Below are 8,467 nucleotides of genomic sequence, written 5' to 3'. Positions count from 1 at the left end.
GGAAAAGAGAGAGAAGTTCCTTCACGCGCTTGTTTTAAAGCTGTGTCAGCAGGGGGGCCGGGCCGTAGCCAACAGGGGGGGCGGAGTCACGCCCCTTCTGTGCGCATGAAGCAGACTTGGTCGACTGAGACCAAGCTTTTGGGATAAAATTTGATAATTTATGGATCAGAATTGACAAGCCAGATGCTTCATTTATCATTCTGAACACATTCCAAACATTACCATGATCATAAAGTTATTGAATCCGCTAAGCTTACTAATTAGCTAAACTAAGGTGGCTACAGAAATTACACACATCATTCATTTGAGATAGACATACAGGTTGTGTACAAAGATAAACAACAGGAGTTCCTCAATGTCCGTCAAGTACATAGAGTCCGTGTATGTCCCGAATTATGTAGACTTCAGATTAATTAGGAGCGGCAGGATTCTTGAGGATAACCGATAGTGACCGATGGAGGGCACTGTTTTACCATACAACTTCCGAGGGGCATTGTTTCCCCCCCAAAAAACACATGGCTAATTCCTGTGGATAAAACATAAAACCAACAATAACTTACAAATCAGAAACAAGACTAAGAACGCAACGCCTCCATGGCTGCCTGGATTTAGAAAAACATAATTGGTCTGAGGTCTATTCAATTGCTGATCCCAATAGTGCATACAGTGCATTTCAGTCTACCATAATTTCTCTATACAATAAACATTGGCCATTAATAAAAGTCACAAGTCACCAGAAGAAATGAATCAAATTTTTTATAACTATTATCGCAACCTATACTCAGAAACTAACAAGACCCTGAGCATATTGAGGCATTCCTCAGTAGCTTAAATATGCCTCAGTTAACTACTGAATATAAAGATATGTTAGAGGCGCCACTTACTATAAACGAGTTGTACAGTGCTCTAGATAGTATGCCTAATGGCAAAGCACCTAGCCCAGATGCTTTCGACAAAGTTAACTGGTCCTTCCTCTTTGCTGTTTTAAATAAATTTGGCTTTGGGAAATCATTTATCCACTGGGTGTCAGTATTATATGATTCTCAAAAGCTACAGTTACTACTAATGGGATTATATCTCAGAGCTTTACTTTACAGAGAGGCACAAGACAGGGATGCCCACTATCCCCTTTATTATTTGCAATATTTATTGAGCCACTTGCATTAGCCATACGCCAGGAAAGAAGGATTCAAGGAATTCACTCTGGGGTAACAGAACATAAAATTAATCTATATGCCGATGACATCTTACTTTATTTAGAAAAGCCGGCTACTTCGCTAGGGGAAGTATTTAATTTAATAACTAAATTCTCACAGTTATCAGATTATTCTATTAACTGGACAAAATCAACACTTTTACCTATTACAGAAAATTCATGGAACCCTGCAAGCCAGGACCTACACTACTCATTTCCTATAGGTAATTTAAAATACTTAGGCATAAAAATCTCACCTAAATTAACTGATTTAATTCATTTAAACTTTTCTCCACTTCTGGATAACATTTATAGTGACTTGGAGCGCTGGAATAATCTTCCTATTTCTCTAATAGGACGAATAGCCACCATTAAAATGAAAGTTTTACCCAAAATAAACTATTTTTTCTCAATGATTCCCTTTAAACCTACGGCCTAAATGGTTGCAGTTGTTGGACTCAGCCGTAACAAAATTTTACTGGAATAAAAAAAAAGCAAAGATTAGTCTATCTACTCTTCAGAAAAGTAAATCCAAAGGTGGTCTAGAGGCACTAAATTTTATGTAATACTATATAGCTAACCAGCTACAATATATCGTTCTATGGGCACAACCCAACAGAGACACTAACTGTTGGTTGGAACTAGAACAGAAGGATTGTAATAACCTCAGACTTCGAGATTTACTCTTTATTACAACATCGATTAAGCGTCATAATTGTTTTAAAAACCCAATGATTTCCGCCACCGTGATGCCTGGTGGAAGGCACTAGAATTGACAAAAGCCCAAGTGGAGCCCTGTGGACTTTCTCCCCTATGGCATAACCCCGACTTTCAACTTAACAACCAACCGTTTCATTTAGCTGTGTGGGAGCAGAAAGGAATTACACATCTCCACCATCTCTTCTCCGATAATATGTTTATATCATATACATTCTTGCTCCAAAAATACAATATAAAAAACGGAAATTTTTTACATTATCTACAAGTTAAAAATATGATAAAGAAAAAAATTCCAACACTTCGGGGTACGCTCCAACCACCTTTTTTAGCTAAAGATATTAACAAGCTTTCTCCGACAACAACAAAAAAACTTTCAAAAATATATAAGTTACTTTCATATACTGATAAAATGTCTTTACCCATCTCGAAATGGGAGACAGACTTGTCTATAGCACCGGAACCTGACTTTTGGATTCAAGTTTGTGAAAACGCATTTAAAATGACAAAACACACAAATTTACAACTTATCCAATATAAAATTATTCACAGAACATACATTACTCAATATATGATGAAGAAAATGGGACTCTCAGACTCCGACATTTGTCTCCAATGCTTGCAAAACACTACAGACACTTATGTTTTTGCTTTATGGTTATGTACTCCGGTTATGTATTTCTGGACTAAAGTCTTAGAAAAACTTTCCGCTATTTTGGACTGTAGGATACCTTTATCCCCAAACTTGTGTTTGCTATCTATTTCAATCTACACTTGTAGCCCTTACTATCGCTAAAAAAACAATTCTTGTTAACTGGAAAAATAAACAAACTCTGAATATCGACCAATGGTCTAACCTCCTCATAAATCACATTTTAATGGAAAAAATACCTGCCTCAAATAAAAACCAAATATCAAAATTTATAGAAACATGGTCTACGTATATAGAATTTTTTAACCTAATTCTGGTTACTTAATTCTGCCTGTTAGCGAGAGCCACCACATCGTGATAACTTACATTGATGTTTCTGCATTTGGCAATTTATTATTATATTATATTATTAGTATGGGATTTTTTTTAATGGGCTTTAGGTGAACTGATGAATACACACACGCTCGCACGCACGCACGCACACACACACACACACGCACATACACATACTCACCCACATACAAAAAAAAAAATATATATATATATATATATGTGTGTATATGTATATATATATGTATATATATATATATATAAAAAAAATAAAAATAAAATAAAATAAAAAAATAAAAACATTTATTAAATTTTTTTAATTTATTTGTTTTTTAAAAAAAAGGAGAGCAATGATGATGTCAAATCGAATGAACAATACTGAGCTCTCCTGGAAAAGAAAAAAAAATACCTAAAGCTAGTATTCTAGCATTATTCATCATCATCTTATCCAAAAATACACAATCCACGATTATGTCTCGCTCCCGTTTCACTCGAAGAAATTACCGGTTCTATCTCGTTTGTTTTACGTCGAACGCCTGGCGATGCAAGTTTTAACGTTCCCCATCAATAAAATTAACTTACCGTAGCTTATAACGGCGCCATAAGATTTATTCCACCGCAATCGTATATCCATTTTATCAGTTTTTCAAACCCCGGACATGTCTACTGGGCATTTCTCCGATCGCAAATGCGCATGTGCTCGCAACTCCCTGTCGCCTCATGACAACCATTTTTGTAGTTCTCAAATAGTGTCCATACTTTCTATTAATTATTGGCCGTATTTTATAGCTTATTATATTATATTATATTGACGTTACGTCGTATTAATATTTATAAATGCAGTGACGTCTCACTTATAACAGAATTAGTCAACACCTTATTTCATCGCGGTCACTTTAAGATTTTACCGTGACGTCAGATCTTTTCTTTTTCAGGACAAGACGGCATATAAACAAACGAATATCAACAAAATATCTCTTTACGCCTCCGTAAAAACAATAACAATGACGACGACTATTCTACCACATACAAATAATACACAACAAATATCATGATCTTCTCTCAAAATAATAAATACCGCTTTAAATCAATTACGAAGCAGTCTCTCGACTAATATAGCCTGTCTGTTCACAATTACTCGATTCAATTGTGCAGAAACCCCTCGTAACGTTACGTACCAATGTCTGGTAATATATCCTCATCTGCGCATTCATCTTTCTGTTGTCTGTCAGCTGAACAGATCTGTCCATGAATATCCATATTCAATCATCCAAGGACCTCGTGATTGATCACAAAACGGCGTATCAACTCCGCTTATTGCCAACCTGACTGCCAAAGCTGAATATATATGTTCTCGGATCTTAACGACGTCAATCAGGGCAGTACAATTCCGCTGTATATTTCGTAGTTCCCCGCAATTTCATCCGAGAACCTCCCGTTTGCGTTTAACAAACCGCGTTCCTTGCACAAGGACCTTTAATAACAAATTATCCAAAAGTGCCTCTCGACTGCGTGAACAAAGCTGTTTTCCATTTCAGCTTCTAAGGAACTGCGTTCCTTCCCCATATTCTATTTCATCTTTATTTCATATTAGCGCATTTCCCAACGTGACGGCATTTCCGTATACAATGCTTACGTCACCACGTACGTGTACTTCAAACACTGTGGTAAAATCCGAAATCTGGGACTTCGCGTCCAACGAAACGACTTCAAAATTTATCACTATTTCTCTTACACAAATTCCATCCTCAATATAATTTTGCAAGACGAATTTATCAGCCGCAGCGTTCTCAGACAGACAGAACTCCTAAAACGTGGATAAAGTGTCCACTTACCTTGATTAATGTGGCCGAGAGTTCCATTCGTCTGTGAACGCACCGCCACAAACCGTCGTTTTACGTCGGGGTCACCATTTTGAAGAGGAATAAATGAATTTTGTCCTCTTTGCGTGTTCCAAAAATGAAGATAGATTTAATGTAAGAAAAATACACCTTTTGCAAAAATGACTTAATAAAAACAGAGAATCTCTGGACAAATAACAGCCTCTATCATCACTTAAACATCGTGGGATTCAGAGCGTCAAATGTACTCTTCTACGTGTACAATAGCTTCTTATAGTTAAAAGACCTCCTCCTTTTCATTTATAGACTAAACATACTCTCTGGTACTTTTCCGTGAGCAGTGGCGTAAACAAGGTCAAATTTGGGTGTGTGCTCGGGACTGAATATGTTATATAGTTGAAAGTTCTATTTTTCCCCATAACAAAATCTCACAAACAAGTTGAACCAAATTTACGGTGGCCGTGACTGATGAAGAAAGTAAAGAGTGTGTGTGTGTGTTATTTCAAAGCAAATTTTGTTTTCAAGACCGAAATGTGCGTGTACAAAAGCGCTGAGAAGGAACTTTTTAGACTAAATAGTATGACCCAGTTTAAGGTCAGATTATACCGAAATCAACACCATCTGCTCTGCACAGGACACAAAACAATTCGACAAGGTTAATATAAAGAATTAAAATGTTCATAATGTGTAACAACAGTTGATATATGAAATTAGGTATTAAAAATGTTATATAATATCTTTCAAGAGGCACAAGACAGGGATGCCCACTATCCCCTTTATTATTTGCAATATTTATTGAGCCACTTGCATTAGCCATACGCCAGGAAAGAAGGATTCAAGGAATTCACTCTGGGGTAACAGAACATAAAATTTATCTATATGCCGATGATATTTTACTTTATTTAGAAAACCCGGCGATTTCGTTAGGGGAAGTATTTAACTTAATAGCTAAATTCTCACAGTTATCAGATGATTCTATTAACTGGACAAAATCAACACTTCTACCTATTACAGAAAATTCATGGAACCCTGCAAGCCAGGACCCACACTACTCATTTTCTATAGGTAATTTAAAATACTTAGGCATAAAAATCTCACCTAAATTAACTGATTTAATTCATTTAAACTTTTCTCCACTTCTGGATAACATTCATAGTGACTTGGAACGCTGGAATAATCTTCCTATTTCTTTAATAGGACGAATAGCCACCATTAAAATGAAAGTTTTACCTAAAATAAATTATTTTTTCTCAATGATTCCATTTAAACCTACGGCTAACTGGTTCCAGTTGTTGGACTCAGCCGTTACAAAATTTTACTGGAATTAAAAAAAAGCAAAGATTAGTCTATCTACTCTTCAGAAAAGTAAATCCAAAGGTGGTCTAGAGGCACCAAATTGTATGTACTACTATATAGCTAACCAGTTACAATATATCGTTCTATGGGCGCAACCCAACAGAGACACTAACTGTTGGCTGGAACTAGAACAGAAGCATTGTAATAACCTTAGACTTCTAGATTTACTCTTTATTATAACATCGATTAAGCGACATAATTGTTTTAAAAACCCAATGATTTCCGCCACCCTGACTGCCTGGTGGAAGGCATTAGAAATTACAAAAGCGGAGCCCTGTGGGCTTTCTCCCCTATGGCATAACCCCGACTTTCGAATTAACTCATTCACTGCCATTGACGGCTATATACGTCCAAAATTCATTTGAACTATTTCTATTAGTTTAAATTTTTTTCCACTTGCTAACAAGAGTATGAAAACCTAGATCTTTTTTTTTTGTACATTCAGAACAGATATAAAATTTGTGATTAATCGTTTGTTAACTAGTGAAGTCATGTGATTAATTTCAATTTAAAAAATGTATCACCTGATGCCCCTAATTTAAAAAAAAAAGTATTAAAAATAACGGGCGTTAGACGATTAAAATCTTTATTCATAATTAATCGCATGACTTCAATAGTTGACTCAAGATTAATCACAAATTTTATATCTGTTATATCTGCACGCATGCACGCACACACACACACACGCACAAACACACACCCACATACCCAAAAAAAAAAGAAAAAAAGGAGAACAATGATGATGACATGTCAAATGATCAATACTGAGCTCTCCAGAAAAAAAAAAGAAAAAATAAATAAAATAAAAGTCACAAGAAAATATAAAGGTCTAAATAAGGCATGGATGACGAAAGGGATAGAGAATGCATGTAAAAATATAAACATTTTATACAAAAATTTATTGAATTGAGAACTATGGAAGCTGAAATAAAGTACAAGACCTACAAAAATAAACTATTGAATATTATACAAACAAGTAAGAAAGATTATTACCATGCATTACTACAGCAGAATAAAAGCAACACACAATATGGAAAATACTAAATTATGTAATTTAAAAAAGCTAAAAAATAAAAATAAAAGATTATCCAGAATATTTTATAAAAGATAAACATTTTTATTGAAAAAATTTCAGACTTAGTTAATAATTTTAATGAGTATTTTGTTAATGTTGGCAGTAATTTGGCAAAAGAAATCCCTGAGCCAAAAAACAAACATAAAATAGATAAGCACATAACAAATTATTCATCCACTATGTGGCTTAATGCTGTTAATGATACAGAAGTATTAAATATTGTTAAAATATTCAAAAATAAAAAGTCCACTGACTGCTTCAACATTGATATGACATTAGTAAAAAGTATTATAGAATATGTTGTGCAACCTTTCACATATATATGTAGAAGCAATATTTACTAACATAGATAATAACAAAAATATTGTTTGAATTTTTATAGATTTAAAAAAAGCATTTGATACTATAGATCATTCTATACTAATGAATAAATTAGAAAGATATGGCATAAGACGTTTGGCATATAAATTGATGAAAAGTTATTTGGATAATAGATATCAGTACTTACAGTTTAACAATATACAATCAAAACACTTGAAGATTACTCATGGAGTCCCCCAATGGTCTGTGCTAGGCCCCAAATTATTTATATTGTATATATATATATATATATATATGTATATATCAGGGATGTGATTTGACCAAAGTGAAATTATCTGAAAATTTAGCCGGGGGACTGGGGGCCGCTGGCGAAGCCCCCCGGAGCTCATGGGTTTTCCGTGTTTTTAAGTACTTTCAATGCACTCACATGACAAAGAAATAGACAAAACAACAGCATAAATTTTCGATGTATATTGAACTATCCCATATAAAATGGCAGTTTTAGTCAACTCAAAATCAGTCACATTCAAAAACATTGGACTGCCTTTGCTTTTAAAAACTATCACTGAGAATATCATCATATCTAACTAATGTGATTACTAAGTTAACACATAAATAATGTTGAAGAGTTCAAATTTCATGAACAAATAATTGTATCATGACCAAATGAAAAGTAACTCATATTAGAGCATACCACAAATGTCTTTGTTATAGCAGAAGATGTTATCTGTCGGAGTCATGTGCATACACAATGAACTACTACTAAAAAAAATAAAAAATAAAAAAATAAATCTGATTTTTTTTTTTTTTTGGGGGGGAGATAAAAAAAGCGGAATTCCGCGAATTAGCGGAAAAATCACATCCCTTATATATATATATATATATATATATATATATATATATATATATATATATATATATATATTGTACATGTATGTTGTGTCTCAAAAATATTAAAAAGCGTCTTATTTGCCGATAAC

Source organism: Vanacampus margaritifer, chromosome 9 (assembly GCF_051991255.1).
Source record: "Vanacampus margaritifer isolate UIUO_Vmar chromosome 9, RoL_Vmar_1.0, whole genome shotgun sequence".
Lineage (NCBI taxonomy): Eukaryota > Metazoa > Chordata > Actinopteri > Syngnathiformes > Syngnathidae > Vanacampus > Vanacampus margaritifer.
The sequence above is the reverse complement of the archived record's forward strand: the minus strand, read 5'-3'. Positions refer to the sequence as shown.